General features: G+C 39.2%; 1 long non-coding RNA gene across 9 annotated transcripts in view; it reads right to left on the bottom strand.

Moving 5' to 3' along the window:
• Positions 1 to 1,476: 1,476 nt before the first annotated feature.
• Positions 1,477 to 20,644, bottom strand: part of LOC121901372 — a 32,443-nt gene continuing 13,275 nt past the window's right edge. For 4 of the 9 annotated variants that reach the window (XR_006097263.1, XR_006097276.1, XR_006097277.1 and 1 more), the window contains exons 4-8: positions 14,485 to 14,566; positions 13,956 to 13,986; positions 11,714 to 11,802; positions 9,900 to 9,968; positions 5,446 to 6,446 (exon numbers count right to left, since the gene is read on the bottom strand). This is a non-coding gene — a long non-coding RNA (uncharacterized LOC121901372). The other 5 variants (XR_006097268.1, XR_006097267.1, XR_006097272.1 and 2 more) reach the window with 5 other exon arrangements.

The following is a 20,644-nucleotide window of genomic DNA, read 5'->3' as shown; positions in this document are numbered from 1 at the left end:
GCGCTGTAAACTGGACGATTTAAAACCTACATCCTTCATTGTCACATGATGGGTGCAGAATGAGATCGTAAGAGGCCGAATGAGTTCAGTGACAATAAATAAAGGGTACGAAATACAGTCTGGCAGACATACAGAGGGCTGTCGATAGGATTGACGTCTCTGATGTCCTAAAAGTGATTACCGGGGATGGGATGATTAGCTGTCGTGTAAGATACTGGAAAAGTGTGTTGCGGGGATATTTCCTCCTTGTATCCGAGTTCTGTCTTTAGTGAGACAGATGTGCATGAGTAATGGCACAACTATCATGTCACACAGAGGCCGGCCCGCTCCATGTAGTGAGTAGGTAACGGTGAAAGAGTGTGAGGGCCCGGTAATATCGTAAAACAGTGTTTAAATATTTTAATTTCATTTGTCAGAGGGGCCCCTCCCTTGCACTCCATTACCCTGACAACCATCCTTCATCAGCTGAATGAGTGCATTATTCATTAGCACTAATTATTTTCACATAACGTCTGCCCCGATATATTTAACCTCCACATTACACACGGGATAATGGCCTTGTAAAATTGAATTGCGAGAAAGTGGAGTTGGAAAGCTCATTTAAAGAACATAAGAGGGAGGAAAAAGAGTTGAGGGAGGTGCAGGAAGGGGGTTGAAGCAGCTGGAGCAGAGGGGGTTGACAGGAAGAGTGTTAAGCACTTTGGGACATGGAGCCCCAGAAGTGACGGGACATTTGTTCCTGTCTCATTTGCATGCTAAGAGAAGAGACCGGTGGTTCTCCGCTAGGGTTGAAGAGATACCTAAATGCCCTGTGGGTTGAAGGTGCCCTCCAGCCACAGAGTTAAGATTAGCTCTCCCTGACCTCACACATGACCTCAACCATTTATAGAGAAACACATGACCAGGGACAGCAGACAGGTGATTGTTTGTTGGTTTTTCTTGACTCCATCTCTGCTGTCTCCTTCACCTCTTCTCTTCTTCTGTTTTCTTCTTTGCTTGGACCTCTTTTTTTTTTTTTTGCTTTTTATTCACTTACTTAACTGCAGAAGCTCCACTGATGATTGAAATGGGGTTGAATCACCCACTCAGGCCTCTGCTTGTAGTCCCCCTTTAAAAAGTAATGGCACCCTCCATACTGACAAACTTCAAAACAAACTGAGGGCACAAGGAAGGCTTGATTCCTACTTTTCTTATTCATGAGATTGACATTCACCGGCATGCAAAATTTAGACCTAAACAGGGCTTGCTGCTCCACTTGTTTTTATCTTTGCTCTCTTCTGGGTAAGAGTTGTGACCTCATGCCAATAGCTAAGTCAAACTCTCGCCCACACACAAATAAACAGAGAAGTATACACACATACTGTATGAATGGCACACACTCACATGCAGTAGCATACATGCACAACAAGTTTAGTCACGAAAACAGAAACTTATTGTGTTGTGAAACAGCTGCACAGTGAGTTATAATGAATCAATTAGATGCAGTGATGTTGAGTTTCGGTTAATATATATATATTTTTTCCCATCAATCCATAAGAATCATCAATTGCACAAAGTTTATTGCATTAAGATGACTCGCATACTTTAAAAAAATGTTTATTTTTTTAACTAGACTATAAAAATGTTATAATTTCTTAAACTAATTTAATTATATTTCATATAAGCTTTGTTACATGTTGCAGTTTGCAATGTAGTAAAGTCTAATTTCTCCCTGTGACATTAAATAAGCACATTTCTGCCCCTGTTGTGTTCTCTTTCTCTGATTTCCTGAGTAATGTTGCAAACAGTGACCACGCTCTTCTCCGGGCTATGTGAGTGCGAATGCAAGTGTACTGCTTTGTATGCTTGATGCTGGGTAATTGCAGTTCATTTCAGCTGGGAGAAAATTTTATTCTCACGCCTTTTGTGTTACGCCCAGAAGGCAGCGCTCTCTATGTGTAAAGTATCTGTCTCTCTGACATTTAGATTTGCCTTTTAAAGATGACATTTTTCAAAACTGGCATTTCTTCATATGTTTTCTAGAGGCGACAAAATTATTCTTTTACATCCCAGGCAGAGTGTTCACACAGTATAAGTGTGTAATTTATCCAACCTTTAGTTGTTTGGCTGTTTTGTTTTCCCTCTGTAATGTTGGTATTATCTCATGCTATGTGCTAAAATTATTCTCATTGTCTGATACTGATAGTTGTACCTGTCTGAACACAATTATGTGTTTTGAATCAAAATCAAAGGTTAGACTGTGTGTGAGTTACCATTGCTTGGCTCTTGTGGTTCAAAAATGGTGGCTCAGGGGGGATGGCTCATCTACAGAAAAAAAAAAAAAAAAAAGTGCACATTTGTCGTATCAGTGTGATTTATGTGTAGCACAAATAACCTCTAAGGCGACGGCTTGATAGGTTTTGATGGCGGTTGATCGTTTTAGGTGTCGGACTTGAGGATTAATGATGAACCGAGTGAACAGTTAGAGATAGACATGCTCATCTTTGAATGACTCCTTTGAATCACTGGAGATTTCCAATTACTGCACTCTGGTGCCTCGCAATGAACCTTTATCCATTCTGCAAATGAGCATGCTATCCCTAAATAATTTCCTCAACAAAGATGGTGCTATGCATTATGAAATATTCAGAACTCAATTTTCCTGCTCTATCAGACTTTGGAAAGATCCATAATTACACGATAATCCACAATGTAATTCATTTTGGGTACTTTGGGAATTTGAGTTCTTCTCCTCATAGTAATATGTTGGTGAAATGTGATGAAGCCCGTGTTGTGGTTTTTTTTTTTTTTACCTTGCGATTTTTTTTAAAGGGAAATATGTATGACAGTCCTGTTTTACCATTAATTTTACAATGCTGATATCTCCAGGGTACATGTAAAAGTCATGAGTAATGAGGTACTGTGGCCAGACGGGTAATACACTGACAGCTAGTGTCGGACAGACTTACAGACAATCATACAGTACATAAAGGAAAGACAAGATTTAGGCCAGTTATTACCAAAAGTGTAGAACTACCTAGACACATAAACCTCCCTCACAAGTGGCTGTAATATTCTGAGAGTGGCAGGTTTATGTTAAAAGTCTAACAGCAGCCCATTACATTGTAATTTCAGATATGGTATAATAATACAAAGTAATGGAACAGTATGGGAACAGTACGAGAAACTAAAAGATGTGGAATGGGTTTGGATTATGGCTCACTGGCCAAAGATGTGGGGTTAAAGTTCAGTTAATGTGCAGCACAACTCGGCCAGTAGCCGCTCAGAATAGGCATGAGCCAGATATATTGTCACTTTAAAGGTAAACAGAAAGGGTCTGTTGTGTATGAGACAGAAGGCCATTTGGCTGACATGGTGGTTGCCCATCTGTGTGAGAATACAGTAGTGGTCCACAAATGAGGACAAGTATATTATCTGCACAAGGATTTACACTGAATTGTGTGCCATAAAAAGTATACGTGTGCTTCACATTTCCTGTGTGGCTGCTGCCGTATAGTTGTACAAGTTTATAATGTATAATACAATTTAGACAGCACTATCTCACAGCAAGATATTTAAGAAAGTGGGCCATAAAAAATCCCTTAGCCACTGGCTTTATAACCAATAAAGTTAAATGGAGCCTCTGACATTTTTAGTATTGCATTATTGTAAGTCAGCCTTCCAACCACATATGTGTGCGCAGTCGATGAGGCAGAGAATGTCAAAACAGCTGTCAGTCACTGCGACAGAATGCTCAGCGAGGTGACATTAATGACGCTCTTGTTAAAATGTGAAGCCCATGTGATAACAGTGCCAAGCTTAAAGGCCAAAGCTGTCAGAGCAGAAAAGAACAGAAAGCGGAGCGGAGTCAGTGCAGAGGAGAGGAGAGAGATGCTGCTGGAGTTCACAGATACAGAGCACAACACCAAAGGTACAGGTGAGCCACTGTTCCACTGACATGGGTCTCCCTCTCTCTGTTTATCTATCTATGTGATCGATAAAAACTATTCATCCTCCTTGGAAGTTTTCATGTTTTATTGTAGATTTAAGTAGGTTTAATGTGGCTTTTATGACACTAATCAACAGAAAAAAGTTGTTAACATGAAAACAGATCTCTACAAAATGATCTAGATTATTTACAAATGTAAAATACATAAATATTCACCGCTTTAATAGGACAAGTGGTGCAGCTGATTGGTTTTAGACGTTAAATGGAGATCACCTGTGTGCAGTCACGGTGATACAGTACACCTGTATCTAGATGGTCCAACTCTCGGTGAGTCAGTAGCCAAACAAACACAAACACAACAAACAGCTATGTGAAAAGGTGACTGGAGAGCACGAGTCAGAGGAAGGATACAAGAACATTTCCATGTCACTGAACATCCCTTAGAGTACAGTTAAATCAATCATTAAGGAATGGAAAGAGCATGACACAGCTGTAAATCTGCCTAGAGCATGCAAGAGGACCAGTGAGGGAGGCCACCAAGAGACAACTCTGAAGGAGTTCCAGGCTTCAGAGGCTGAAATTGGAGAGAGTGGCACTCTTAGAAAAAACTCACATGACATCAAGTGCAGTTTGCCAGAAGGCACATCGGAGACTGAAATCTGCTTGAAGAAGGTTTTGCGGTCTGATGAGACCATAATTGTGCTTCTTGGCCGTCAGACTAAAGGGCATGTTTGGCTGTATTACAATCCTACAATCAATTGAAATCTCCTGACTTCACACAGGTGATTTAACTAATTATGTGACTTGAACAAACCACCAGTGATGAATTAGGTTTCTTCTATTAAAGGGGATGAATACTTATGCAAACAAATATTTTTTTATATCATATTTGTAATGAGTTTAAATAATTTTATAGTGATCTGTTTTCACTTTGACACTAAAGGGTCTTTTTCTGTTCATCAGTATCAAAAAAGCCACATTAAATCTACTTTTATTCAATGTTGCAAATCAATCCAATCATGGGGGGGTTGAGTATTTTTTATAAGCACTGTAAGCATACCATCCCCACTGAGAAGTATGATGGTGGCAACATCATGTTGTGGTGATGCTTGTCTGCAGCAGCAGGCCCAGGACGGGCCCAGGGAAATCCTGGGGGAAAACCTGATGCAATCTGCAAGAAACCTGTGAAGTAAGAGAAGAAGTGTTTTGCAGCAAGACAATAAGCCCAGAAATAAAGTCAAAGGTACACAGACATGGCTTAAAAACTACAATTTTGATGTCCTGGAGTGGCCGATTCAGAGTCCAGATCTCAATCCAATCAAGAATTTGTGGCTGGACTTGAGAAACAGTGGACAGTTTTGAAAAGAAGAATGAAAGAATCAATCTGTCCATCACATGAAATGAATAGATGTGGTGAAATACATCAGACTGGAAGGTTATGGGAGGATGTGACTAGTTTTCAGCGTACTGCACACCTCCGTCTGTTGTTACTCATTTCCGTCTGAAAAAAAAAAGACATTTTTGTCAGTGTAATCAAACCCTGATGTCCCTCATTTTCTCAATACCATTTTGTGATGAATTCCCATCTGCAAAGTATTTCCGAATACTTTGCCCAAGGAGGTGTAATTTAAATAATATCAGTCACCGTGCTGCTGCCAGAATAAGAATTATGTCCACACTAATATCTCATCTGACACGCAGCAGAGGAAAGACTTTCCTCCTGAATAACAAAAGTGCAATAATTCACCGAATGTTATTATCAACCTAATTATAATGGGAAATATCGAGTCCCCTTTCCTGCTTGAATTCAGAACAAATTAGCAAAATGATCAGTTATGTTAATCTCGTTCAGAATAGTTGACTATCATTCATCTGAGGACCACAACACGGACGTTTAATGGTTTTGAATTAACAGACACATCGAGTAAAATGAGGCCACAAACTAAAACACGTACTCAACAATACAATTTCCCTACTCTAATTTAAAGGTCACAAGAACCATATAAATATTAAACATTCATATCAAATTTACCATAGTATGCAAACTAACCACACACCAAGCGTCATCCCATTTTCCAGACATATTTTCGTAATTATATCACTATAACAAATTTAATGAGAGCAATCAGCACTTAACATTTTTGCCTCCAAGGAAGCAGAGGTCCCAGTCAGTCACAGAGGCACTTCTTGGTCATTCTCTATTAATTTGCAGAGTGTGTTCTCTGGGTGTCAGAGTCCTGGCAGTGTCGTTCCCCGATGACTCCCACCTCCTAGCCCGCTGCACAAGGGGGGCCCTAATTAGACTCTCATGTGTATTTAATGGACTTGCTGCCTTTGGTCCTGTGAGAGAGTGCCTGATGCTACAACCTCTATATGAAGGTCCCTCCACACATGGGAGTCACTTTGGAGAGGAACTCGGTATATAATGTATGTGTGTGTGTGCCAAACTGCAGCAGTGCAATTTTGTGTGGTGGTTTTCTGTCTTTGTCCGATCTTGGGGTTCCAGGCGTTCTTGAGTCTGCAAAGTACACAAAGTAATACTTTTTTACTTTTTCATTATCATCTTTTACACATTCTTCCTTCCATGAATGCAAATTTAAAGGGTCAGTTCACCTAAATTACAAAACAACACTTCTCACTGAATTATAGAGATATCCAACCATGCAGATAGTTTAGATTTTATTTGCCCAGGTTTTGAGATATCCGCCTTTGAGATTTCTATGATGGCCCTGAAAGCTCAACGCATGGCAACTTATGAAATGAGACATGCAAAAACACAAAACAAAGCGTGTTCTGTATTTGTTTGTTTTCTCCCTTTGCAGCATTTTCTGAAACTTGTGCATGTATTGTTAAATCTTCCTGATTTTCTTATGTTCATGTGTTTTCTTAATTTGCGGTTCGTTGAGCTTTCAGGACCAACGTAGATTTCTGCTGCCATAGAGTTAAAATGTTATAGCTGAAAATATTTGGAGTGACTTCGTAGCTTGGGGGTTAAGACGCTGACCATGAACCGCAACATCCCGGCCTGAGACCTTGCATCTCTCTCTCCCTTATTTCCTGTTTGTCCAGAATCAGTACCACATTTGCTCAAAAACACAGCTCCATGGATCATCCAAACTAATTGAGACATTGTTTCTGCAATGAGATGTTGTTACTTTGTGTAATTTTTTAATGCTTTGAGCACCACAAATGAAATTCCCCTCACTTCCACTGTGTTGGAGGGACACAGAAAACCTCTAACATGCAAATCTCAAAACCTGGACAAATAAAACTACCTGTATGGCTAGATACCATTAGGGTCAAGATGCTATTTTAATAAATCTCATAAATCTTCAGCTCACACACCTAACACTGCAACATAATTTGATTATGTACATGGGTGAGACGGCTGTTTAACTCTCACTCATTTGAATGTTTTCACTTTCAGAGCAGTCTGTTCTAATGAGGACAGACATCTGGACCAATCTCACAATACGGGGCTGTGATGAATGTGACCCCTGTGGGTCAGCCCTTGCCCCAAAACCCACCAGGACACATAAAGCAGTAGCACAGCCCCTGTTAAAGGGCTGCACGGGAACATAAATCGGTTCTGGCGCTTCTTAACTGTCCAATTTGCATGGCCCCTTCACAAAGAGGCTAACGATGTATTACAAGACACACATGCACGAACATGTCCATAAAAACAAACATGCATGCAGGTAGATGAAAAGGTGGCGCTAACTCATACAAATGTCATATATGTATATGTGTATTTGAGAACACTGTACAGTGTGCTTTTGTGTACATGAATACAATTTAAATCTTGCCTGACGTGAGTAAACCTTGAAAGTACAAACGTGATTTGGGGAAAAAAAGCATACCGACTGACAGAATGATGGAATCTTTAAGAGAAAAGCAAAATTTTTTAAAAAGTGAGGAAAAAGGAAACACAAAGACAGAGAAAATAGAGAAGGAGCGAGACTGCCGATGGGAAAAGGCAAGATGAAGAGGGTAGTGAGATGGGAGTCTGGGTAGTTTTATCTGGTGGGCAGGGAGACGGTGGCAGGAGGATCTGTCTCTGTTAGAGAGAACACGGCCCTGTTATTAAAGCCATTTATCACTGGCTGAATATTCTCCCTTTAATAGGCTCTGTCGTTAATTACCCAACTTTGTCAAGATAGGGAGTCAGGGGCTCTCTGTTTTCTCGGCCATACACAGACAGGCACACAAGTACACACACTCTCTCTCTCTCTCTCTCTCTCTCTCGCTCTCTCTCTCTCACACACACACACACACACACACACACACACACACACACTTGAACACATCATCAGGTGATGGGACACATTTTCACAGATGCAGAAGCAGATGAAAGCTTGCACACACAGACACGCATCAAAAGAAACATTCTCAGCCTTCTTTTCTGCCCTTTGTTGTTCCTCGTTTCCAAAAAGCAACAACAACAGCTACACCTGTACAATATAATGCAATCCAATCCAGTAGCCCTGCAACTGCAACAAAAACTACCTTTGTGAAGCTCATCGTCTTCTGTTTTTGTGAAGGCTGTCAGAGAGGGATTGATTCAACTCTGAGGCCATCGTTTGTGTTGGCGTTGTATTGGATTGCATTAAATTGCACAGAAGTATTGTTATTTATTCCAAACTTTCCCCACACCTCAAAAATATTGTCACCGTTTTTCACTATTTTCAGACATTTTATAGACCAAATGATGAATTGGTTAACCGGCGAAATATCAGCAGATTAATCGATAATGAAAATAATTGTTAGTTGCAGCCCTAGATGACAGCACTGTGGTGGAAAAGGATCGCAATGAGGGTTGACTACCCTCCTGCGTTATCTAAGTACATCCACGTGTATAAACACAATTCATATAAGCACCACACTTCACAGGTTATAAAGAAGTAGCATTATAGCCTCGACGATAACTCTATTTCGGCAGCAACAAAGAATCCGTCTGCATGTCTTTGGGCAGTTTCATCAGTGGCATTTCGTTTGTGTTGAGGTAATTGTGTTGGCCGCCCCCCTTGTCAAAGGCTATAGGACCACAACCTCCTCCTCTCCTTCATCCCTAATCAGACTCTTTTGTGATCCTTTTATAATTAGCCACTTAACTAGCCGGCAGAATGGGACAGAGGCTGTAAAGCATTTACAAGGGTACTCGACAGGACACGCCAGCACCTTTTGTTTAGCAATTAGTTTGTCTGTGAAAGGGACAAGACAAATAGGCCGGGAGAGCATCTGGTGGCCTCGTAGCTCTTACTGCCTGAGAAAGAAAGAGAGGGAAAGAGAGAGACAGAGAGAAGGAGGAAGAAAGAGGTTCAGAGCCTATCAGCAACAATAAGGATCGTACCACAAGGATTTGCTACAAGGGCTGTAAAGTTTACAGTCTGAGGAAACTGATCTGGAAATGAATAAAGCAGCTCTGACAAATATGATGATAAGAGACTCAGAGAGGGCTGTGTAATAGGGACCTATTTTTCGCACACTACTGATTAAGAACTGGCTAAGTGTCTGTAGAGATTCCCATGTGCACAATGGAGCACAGGCAGAGTTTAGAATGCATCCCTGTAGGGTTTCCTTTAGTACCCAGTCATTTACATTGTAGTTATCCGAAGATAGAAGGAATGCAAGGCAGCGTGACAACCGCTCCATTGATCCCTTTGGCCTGATTAGCTCACCAGTGTACCGTCAAAGCAAACTAATCAGATACATTGATCAGGGAATACTTTTTAACGCTTCCCAAGGCAATAATATGATTTTTCTCAAGTCAAATTACTAGTTAGTTATCTGTTGAGATGCAATGCCAGACATTTGGGATTTTAACATTTCCTATGAGACGTCATGGCTCAATTTCAGTGGATATAACTGTTTAGCAGTAATGCAGTAATGACAATAAAATGCAATTTAATTTCCTGAAGGATCACATAATTTTTGAAAACCTAGTTTTGTCAGACTCATAGGTGTTACTCACTTGTGTTATGTAGGTTTCATCACACACTCTGCTACTTTCACTTTTGTCCAGAAGAGGTTGCTGTGTTCCCTGCATACAACACAAGGTGGATAGTCAGACAGACCTCAAAGCCTTTCTGTCAAATGTAGAGAGAATGACAAGGAAAAGCTGGATGAAAAAGCATTTAAGATCCATTGAAAACAGTGTATTTACTCATTATACTTCTTAAACGGAATACACTGTTTATCCACCTCAGTGTGTGACAGGTTCACATTGAGTGAGAAGAAATACAGTATAGAGTTGAAACAGTTAGTCAGTTGATGTACTGTATTAGTTTATCTACAGAAACTATTTGATTCTCAGTTCATCTTTTAAGGCATTTTTCAAGCAAAAACGCCAACCATTTCCCAAATCCAACCTCTCAAATGAGAGGATTTGCATCTTTCCTCTGCTTTATATTACAGTAAATTAAATATGTTTTTGGTTTTGGACGGTTGGTCAAACAAAACTGGCAAATTTAAGACACAACCTTTGGCTTTAGAACGATGTGATGTGTATTATTCACTATTTTTCTGACATTTTATAAACAATAATCAAATAATCAAGTAAAAATAATTGGCAGATAATTTGACAATGAAAATAATTGCTAGTTGCAGCCCTAAAAATAAATGACTTTTTTTGTTCCGTCACTTTAATCTTATTTTTAATCTTAAAATGTAACATATCACAACTAGACAAAGTCCACATTCACATATATGTCCTTGACATGTAAAAGCGTATTTGCATATACAAAGCAACGCTTAAACATTCAATTCTATGTTGATAGTAAAATGCAGCAACAGTGCCATGTATTGTAATATCTGCATCGTAATTGCTGGCTGTTTGGTGTCTGAACATCAAATTTCTCCCAAAAAATGTTCAAATGAAAGGAATCATTTTGCTGATGGTTTGTCAGGCTACAGCCAATCAACACTGAGGACTCACTAATTGATTATAGATGTCATTTTCATTATTGACAGTAGGGGGCAGGATCCATACATTGATTAAACTTCCATTATGTGCAGACCAAGTAATTGTACTGTGATGCCTATTAACACACAGTTAACACAGCACAGCTTCGGAGACTAATGTTTTGCTTTGTTGACTCACGCGTGTTTATTTGCCTGGTCTGTCTGTTTAGTTTGAAAGAGCTGCACTTGACTGTAGAGTACATGACTTTTGAGAGGGATTTAAAGGAAGAAGAGCTTGGCTTACATCTTCAAAGTTAAATGTTGCTTAGCCCATTTACACCAGTATCTAAACAAGCTCCACAGCCGAGTCTGAACAGCTGTGAGAGATACAAGCCTCTCTCTGATACCTGTGCTCCTGTGACAGCGGTGATCAAACGCTGTGATAGCATAACATCCCTTCCTGTCTGTCACACCCTCAGGCTAAACATCAGCAGAGCGCCTTGCAGCTGGCAACTGTTCTCATGACAAAGTTAAAATGTCTAGATTAATATCTGACTACTCTGCTTGTTTTTTTGTCACTTGTCTCTGCTTTTGCTCCTTATCCATCTTGTGATTTCTGACGGCTACATCCACCCAGCTACTGTTACTGTTTCAGCTGATCCCTCTCTGGTTGTTTGATAAATGTGATTTACACAATACATAATTTTTGATGACTGTTTCTGTCCAGATTCAAAGGTGTTTCTGCCTGTAAAATTAGGGTGAAATATTTTTTTCAACATTTTCCATGTTGATTAATGAATTTGTTTTCTTAATACTAGAGCAAAAGCTTCATATTTTATCAGTATAATGTGTGGTAACAGTTGTTAAAGATCACCTCCAGCCTACCTCTGCATTAGGTATGGCGCTTGATGACCAGCGTTGAACATGATGCTGCAGAAGAGGTGACGTCAGACGAGCAGCAACCTTCAAAGACACTGGATAGGAGACAGAAACAGTCCAAAAACATCATCCAGAATATTAATAAAAATACCAGACATGTTTTGAGACATATAAAAATACTCTGCTTTGAGTAATTTGTGTCTGATATGTTTTATCACCTAGCTAAGGATTCTTAATTTTCTCATTAAAAATCCGCACTTAATGAAAATTCAAATATTGTTCATTTTAAAAATTTAACTGCTGGACACAAGATGCCTCCTACTTCACTGAAAAGTACATTCTCAGTGTTTGCACTAGAGGTTTCAAGTTTCCGCATCACTCTTGTGTAAGTCCTGGACCATGATTGGCTTCAACACTAGTTGTGATGTCACAAAATCATGCTTGTGCATACACACCTTAAACTCAGGTTTAAAGCACAGAGCACAGAGAAACTTTCAGCAGATAAATGTGAAAACAGTCGTCTAGTGTCAAACTGTGCACATACATCATTCCACAGAGTGAAGGTAAAAACATATATAAAGTGAAATAAGAATAAACTAAACACATTTTTGAGTGGTGGTGGTGGTGGCTGCTTCAAATGGCAGCCATAAGGTGTAACCACTGCCACCTGGACGTTGACCACTCCAACATGTCAGGAAGTGAAAGTCCCATCAGTAGTGACTCTTCTGCTCAACAGTTAATGTCTCGTGCATCCGTCAACTTTTAACCAGGCTTCACGCAAGATGGCGTGTGACTTAAAAGCCTGGCTAGTCAGACCTAATTAGCCAACGCCTAATCAGACAAGACCCTGTACAAGGACACAAAGTGGATTGTAGGGAGCGGTTAAGATGTTCTCTGTGGTTGACTCAGCAGAGGAACACAGACATACAAGCGGATGAGGGACCCCAGTCTAAGCTACGGTCACAGAACCAAGTGCAAAAACCCTGAACAATATGGGAAATGGGTGATAGGCCTAATGGCATGTGAGCTCATTCAACTACAAATAAATACATATGAAGGAAGGGCTTCTTCTTATTCTTCAATTTCCTCTCTCTGAATTTCTGTGTTCCTCTTGTGTCTCTGTTCCCACATCTGTTCAATAGCCCCCATGTTAATAATTTCTGTAGTGTTGCCTTTTTACTGGACCTCTGAGACCCAAACCCTAGTGTACCTGTTTAGAGTTTGATTAACACTGCATTTTAGCGCACACTATTCAAACCTAGTGTGGAGCTTAAAAGGGTTGTACGCTGAAACTAATGTAGCCTGTGGTATAGGACAGATGGAGAAGTGATAAGTGAGGAGGAAGGATGGTTGGGAGTCAGTTCTTGTAGGCTTTGTTGTGTAAAAATTGGGCTGACATGGGGGTGCGGAGTTGGAGAATGGTTTTTGAGGCGGTGTTTTTCAGGGTGGTGTAATCTAAGAGGAGAGGGAGAGCACTTCAGAGGATGGAAGGGGACAGGACACCAGATAGGAGAGGACGAGACAGGAGGAGGCAGAACAGCAGTACAGCCATGTCTCCTCACTCACTCAGTCCCTGTGCACTAAAATATTGAAAAGCTTTTGTTTTGCCTAGTTAAACATGCACTGATGTGACACAAACTGTGAACAATGCCATTTCACACGCACAGGAATTCTGTCTCTTTATAATTCATGATAAAGTGACGAGTGCAGCCATGCAGTATTTTGCTCTCACCATACAGCTGGTACATACATACTTAAAAAAAACATTTAGCTTAGTAAACATATAGCCATGAAAAAATGAATGTTGCACTTGTCAATTCTACTGATTTCAAAGTGTATGTGAGGGAAGAAATGAGCAAAATGACCTGTTTTAAAGGGCTGAGGTCATTTGTCTCCTTCACTCTGTTGACAGAAGAATTTGTCTTATCTGTGTATCTGTAACATCATACTGTATGTGTAAATAGAGCTTTAACTGGAAAAGTTGAAAAGGTGACTTTAAAGCCCATTATAACTTTTTTTTCCCCAAACAGTGGCACATTTTCTTGCTGAAAAGGGACATCACAGTGGTAATATGAAACTCAGTTAGAGTTTGGGCAAGTTCAGATGATTTTTGAGCATATAGGTCAGTCTACAGTTCTCACTGGACCAGACGCCAGTTTCACAAAGTAGTTTAAAGACAAACCGTGAAAGGTTTGCTAAGAATATTTTTTAGGAAGTTATTAAGGATGCTCCAAGTGCAATTACTCACCAGTTTCTTTCTTTTGCTCCCAAGCAGCAACCTAGAAAACAGCACTTTATGTTAACTTGAAAGTACCTGACTACAGAGGTGTAAGTGATAAGTTTGCTAACTGCTTTTAATGAGACATGGGACAAGATAAATCAGTTACTGGCTAATTTCATAAAAAATGTTATCAATAAATGTGTTCAACAGCAAAGAAAAATGACGGCGGTAATAACACGAAATGTCTTTCTAAATTCATAAATGTTTATTACAGCAACTAGAGTTTAGATTTTTTTCTTTGAGAAAGATAGAATATTTTTTTATAAATGCAAATCATTCTCAAATGAAAAAATAAAAATCTAATGAAAAAAAATATTAGAAATTTTGGGAATCTGGCCTCAGTTTGGCCTTTCACTTGTTTCCCTTTTGTTCCTTTATTATTCATAGTCTCAGACACAGAAACAGACTGAAGAAAAATATATGTGGATTCTGAGATTCAGTGCTAACAGAGACCACTGCAATGAACACAATACGTACACACTGAGTCACAGCTCACCTGTAAAATAAATAATGTCGCGCCTCAAGTGACCGACTCAGGTCCTGGTTGGGCTAAATCCAGTCTGTTGGCTACCTGAACCCTAAAGACATGGAGACAGGGATTCAGCATATAAACAGTGATCATCCTACAGCATAAAACAGTATTCAGTAGGACTCACACACACATACACACACACACACACACACACATACACACACACACACATAATGCCTGGTAGTGTGTCGTGGGCATGAATTATACATCTCTCTAGAGGATTTGCTCTTTCTGCTTTCCTCTGTCACTCCCTTTTTCTAACCCTCCTTTTAAAAATTTTTTCTCTTATTTTTCTACTTTGGAAAAATCAACAACAAAGTCTCATTTAAATTAATACAAGAAAAACTGTTTTTTATAGTTTAATATGGAGATGCCATCAAAACAATTGATCCATTAGCAGGAAATGTTTTAGACGATGTGCATCAAAGACACATGAGCAGGAGTTACAATAGTGAATGTTTGATGAATGCACTTTTAGACTGTCATGGATACCTTTCTGCCTATAACCACAATATCTATCTTTCTTGCTGTGTTTGCATGTGTAATTGTAAGCAAAACCCCTTTTTGTTGTTCAGGTAAATAATAATAATAATAATGATAAAAATCTAAAGAACTGAACTCATGAAAATGTCTTATTTTAGCACTGTTACTATATGCTGTGGCAAAAAGGATGGATACATACAGTATCTGTAAAAGGTTCACGGTGAAATGCTCTAAGTTACTCGTGATGAATAAATTATTTCATCATCACTGTGGGGAACCTAATTTCTACTGACATTCAACGAACATGTTTTCAGAAGATGTGGAGGTATGGGTCAGCAAATTAAACTGTGGTAGTACACATTCTGTGTGTCTGTGTGTGTGTGTGTGTGTGTGTGTGTGTGTGAGTGTGTGAGTGTGTGTTCACATCCGTGTGTCTCAGATAAAACAAACCCTACATACAACAGCCCAGGGACTCTGCAACCATAATTGTGCAGGTGGCATTTTAGAAATACTCACACAACAGGGGTCAATTTCTCTTCAGGTCACTGAGAATGACATCATCAAACCACTATTAACTCTGCAAACAATTCTAGCTCCGCCGGCTCTGTATTGACAATAGATTCCTTCAAAACAAACAGCAGGCTTCGGGCTTTGCCCTCAATCTAAAACCATAACCTCAGAGTGAATAACAGAGAAATGTCCGTCTAGGCAGGACGGACCAACACTGAAGAAGAGGAGAACTAAAAATGACACTGCAAACAAATGTGAGCAACCACTTCCCCCTCACCTCTAGTCCTCCAGTTCTTTCTAGCTCCGCTCTATACCTGTGTGCAATTCTCTTTCTCTCCTACACACACACACACACACACATATAAGTGGTACCGAGCGATATACTCTACACTCTAATAATGGTGGGACAAACCTTGCAGTCCATAAAATACTTTTGTTTCTTTTCCTCTCATTCAGACATACTGTATTCATCTGATTAACTTGTTAACTGGATGTTTCAACACACAGAGCGAGTTTTGCACCATGCCTTGTGAATATGACCTATTCAGTGTGCCCTTGTTTTAAGATGTAAGCTCCACAGTGGTCTGGTGTGCCCATGAGGGCAAGGTGTATATTGACATACAAACATGAGGAAAGTGTCCAGATGCAGTCCACTGTTTTTCTGTAATAATAGCTAGCAGCCTCGCCGTTAAATAATTAATGTGGTCTTTCCAATACAAAGTGGACGGCATGCCGACTGCACTCGACTGCTCTCCATCTCATTCTCTATCTCCCCTCGATGGTTAAAAGTGCGCATGACTTTGCCAGTTTTTGTTTGTGTGTAGTAGCAGCTCTCAGCCTACTATAGTACACGTACATAGAAAAAGTTTTAAATGTGAGGGAAAAATCACAATCTGCCACCTCTTTGTTGTGTCAGCTTTTTATTTGACTTCTAATATGTGAATTTTTGCTGGTTTTGCCAAGTTAGTAATACCAAATATTTGTTTCAGATAAATACCAATTTTTTGGATCAAAGGTATTGATTCATTTAAATATAGATATTATTGACAAGCCTACTTAGTACAGTGGAATATATTCTGTGACATAACCTTTCTTGAGGCCAAAGTGTAATGAAAAAGGTAAAAATTGATCTTAATGAGTGGACCAAACCTTAACGATTCATTGCCTTGTCTGGCCCTCTTGTTGAGCTCGGCTTGTTTTTCCTCTGCTGTTTTTACAAGAAACACTTATTTGGCATTCCGGTGCAATAAAGGCACAGAAGAATATCGGAGGTTATGGCAGGAGCAGTCACATGATCAATACCGAGAGATGTGGGTGAACACAGTGACCCCTCCCCTCCTCTCCTTGTGCCCCCTCCACCACTTTTCTTCCTTTCTCCCCTCACCACCTTTCCTCCCAATCAATTAACTTCCCCAAGTAAACAGATCTGTCCCTACGCTCGCTGCTCCCTGCTGTAACCGGATATTCCTCCTCTTCCTCCTCCTCCTCCTCCTGATTCTCCTCCTTGTCCCTGCCAAGTCAGAGAGGGACACCAGATACCCGACAGAACATTACTGCTAGCTCTCTTCCAGTGTGTGTTGAGGTAAGAAGGCTAAATTAAGACCAGTGACATCATTCGCATAATCTTCATCATCGTCACTGACATCGTGACCTCTGAATGAGTCACTGTAGAAGGGAGGTAAACATTTTGGTTTCCTGGGTCAAACATATTGTAATCTGTATAAAATTATACACAAAGCTATTAACACATTTTTATCCTTAATGTGTCAACTTTTTTTGAATGGAGAAGTTTAGCTTGATGACTGTTCATTTTTCAGATTTTAAAATCTTTTCACAACATCAAGAGTTTCTTTTCTTAACCCACAGATGAGCAATTAGTACTTAAACTTATGTTAAAGGAACAGTTCAACAGCAGTTTTTGGGAAGTACACTTTTGACACATTCTTGCTGAGAGTTATTTAAGAGGATTGATAGCACTCTCATGTCTGTCTGTTGAATACGAAGCTAATCTGGAAGCTGGTTAGCTTAGCATAAAGACTGGACACAGGGGGACACAGCTAGCCTACTTCTGTCAGAACTTAGGTAATAAAATCCACCAACCAGCACCTCTAAATGTCACTACTTAGCACATTATATCTCATTGGTTTAATCTGCACAAAAACCATTGTGTAAAAATTACAATTTGTCACTTTACAGGAGGTCATATGATAGACTATTGGCCGGGACCAGTGACCTCCTGGAGTGTCCTCTGGTTGCCTGGCAAACAAGATATAATGTTTTAAGTGGATGTTAGGTGGATTTGTTACCTTTGGACAGAGCTAAGCTAGCTGTTTCCCCACTGTTTCCGGTCTTTATGTGAGGCTAAGCTAACCGGCTGCTGGCTCTTACTGTACATATGTAGAGTGGTTTCAATCTTGTCATCTAACTTTCAGCAAAAAAGTGAATATACTCCAAAATGTCAAACTATTACTTTAAGGTGCACACAGAAATCAACAAAATGGACAGTACAGCATGCTGCTATATTATTGATTATTGATCAGCCACTAACAGCTGCTAAGCAGTCTTACTGAACCAGATGAAGTAGATTGATTAGATTTTTCTTGTCATATTTTGTTCGTAACATATAGTTGAAACCTATATACAGAAGCTTTCACTACACCGAAGTACATTTACTTAAGTACTGTACTTAAGTACAATTTAGGAAACTTGTAGTTTACTTGAGTATTTTCATTTTATGCTGCTTTGTACTTTGAGTGTATATTATTATTATTATATTATAATATTGCACTTTTGTCCAAAATATTGCTGTAGTTGCAAATTATTTTGCAGAATATTAAAAACAAGTAACATTTCTAAACATGATGCAATGTTATAGATTAAACTATGCAGTGATATATACAGTAGTTCAAATCAGGTTCAACATTAAAATGCTACTTACACGTTAAAGCGTCCGTATAGTCCAATGATATAATTGATATTATAATATAAGACTAATGCGGCCATTCTGTATAATGAGTACTTTTACTTTTCACACTTTAAGTACATTTAGCTGATAATGCTTCTGTACTTTTACTTAAGTCAATTTGCAGGACTGAATGCAGGACTTTTACTTGTAATGGAGTGTTTTTAAATTCCGCTGCTACTTTTTCTGAAGTAAAGAATTTGAATACTTCTTCCACCGCCGCTCTACCACTCACACTGTAGCAGGTGTTTTTGAAAGGACAGACGTATTCATCATCACAGCACAGATTCACAGACCGGACTTCTACTCTTTTATTTAGACCTCCATCTGGAAAGCCAGACTGCCCAGATAATGCTGCAAATGTGTCCTGTTTGTTTATTAATGAAACATGTCCTTACCCTGCTCTTAGAATTATGAGTGTTGAGACCTGAGCAGATGCCAACCCTATTTGCATTAGATTTATGCAATGTATTTATTTGTTTTCCCCAAATTTGCAGAATATGTAAAATGATGAGAGGGAACAAAAATACACCGGCAGTGTTTTGCAAATGAAAATACTCTAAATGAACCCCACTTCTCATTATCTTGCTTGTTCAATATACTAGGTGACTACAACAGAAATCCCCAGGAGTCCTTGAACATAAAATTGTTCATTCTTGCAACACCCCAGCCAGTGAGAGTGGAGATGCAGGCAGGACCAATCTATATCTCCTGTGACCCTCAGCAACATGTCATTATGCTTGCTAATCAGATTTAGAGACAACAAGTGAAAGGATGGCCTCTCTGGGCCGTTTGCTTTCACAAATGGATCTGCTTAATATGGGAGATTAATAGACTACTATCTAATCTTCCCTGTGATTGAAGCTATGATCTGGTTACAGAGAAACATGATGGATGTTGAGGTGGTGGTACATGAGAGTCATGTTAACCCTTTCAAGGCAGAATCCAATGTTGCTTTGCAGGTTATTGGCTGTTAAAAGTAAATGCAGAGCAGCAATCACAACAATCAGGATGTCTGCAGGGCCCTCGGATTATTAGCAGCAGTATGCAAAATGGTTTCTTTCAGCTCCCAGCTGTGTCAAATTAGAATTGGATCTAATTCTCAGCAGTTGTAAGAAAGTAATTATGCTTGTTTTGGGTATTTTGTATGTGCGCTGTTTGTCCCACAGTGATATTTGATACATACCTTTGTAATTCCTTGTCCTTTGCAGAACCAAATCAATTTAAGATCTAGATTAATAATAATCTTTCCTTCCTTTACCTATATAAGTAAGCAAGTATTCTACTTCATTTCACCTAAATCTTATTCACAACACTAACTGCTGTCAAATCACAAAAATGCACAAAAACTCTGTGGGCTGTGACTAATGATTATTTTCTCGATTAATCAATTAAGTCATTTGTCAAAAAATGGTGAAAAATGTCCCGACAAACAGTCCACAACCCAAAGATATGCAGTTTACCAACACTGAAGACTGAAGAAACCAGAAAATATTAATATTTAAGAAGGTGGAACCAGAGAAATAAAAAAAAAAAATCCCTAAAATTATGATTAATTTGGTGATTAGTGGTGATTAATTTTCTGACACTACTTCTACAATTCCAACCTTCATGAATTCAAACGAAACACACATTATCACACACATATATGAGAGTGGCAGCGGTGAGAGGAGGGTTTGTAATTTATGTTTACAGGATCTAAAGACAAATATGTTTTATCTTGCTATAATGCAATTCTCTCCTTCAGATGTCTCACGTCTTTGATGTTGGGCCCATTTAATTTTTAAAAAAAATACCCTGCTGCAGATAAGATAACAATTCAGATGGGTATACAGTGATTTAAAAATTAAATTATATCATTCATGCAGGCAAAAAAAACCCAACATGCCAGAATATTACAGTCACCTCAAAAAAAGAAAAACTAATTGAAGGGCATATCTTTGAAATGAAATGTATAATGATTATGTACAGTAATTATCTTTCAGGAGTAAACGGTTTCATGCATTGTGCATTTCATGCATCTTCATAAGAATGAAGCGTGTATGTGACACTTCCATACAGAGACTGAGAATAAATGAGTATAGAACCATAATGAATGCATATGCTTCCATATGCAGCACAAAGGGTCACTGAATGGTTTGATGAGTATGAAAATGTCCTCCATCTGTA

Source organism: Thunnus maccoyii, chromosome 1 (assembly GCF_910596095.1).
Source record: "Thunnus maccoyii chromosome 1, fThuMac1.1, whole genome shotgun sequence".
Classification (NCBI taxonomy): Eukaryota; Metazoa; Chordata; class Actinopteri; order Scombriformes; family Scombridae; genus Thunnus; species Thunnus maccoyii.
Note: the sequence above shows the minus strand (reverse complement) of the source record. Positions and strands in the feature narration are given on the sequence as shown.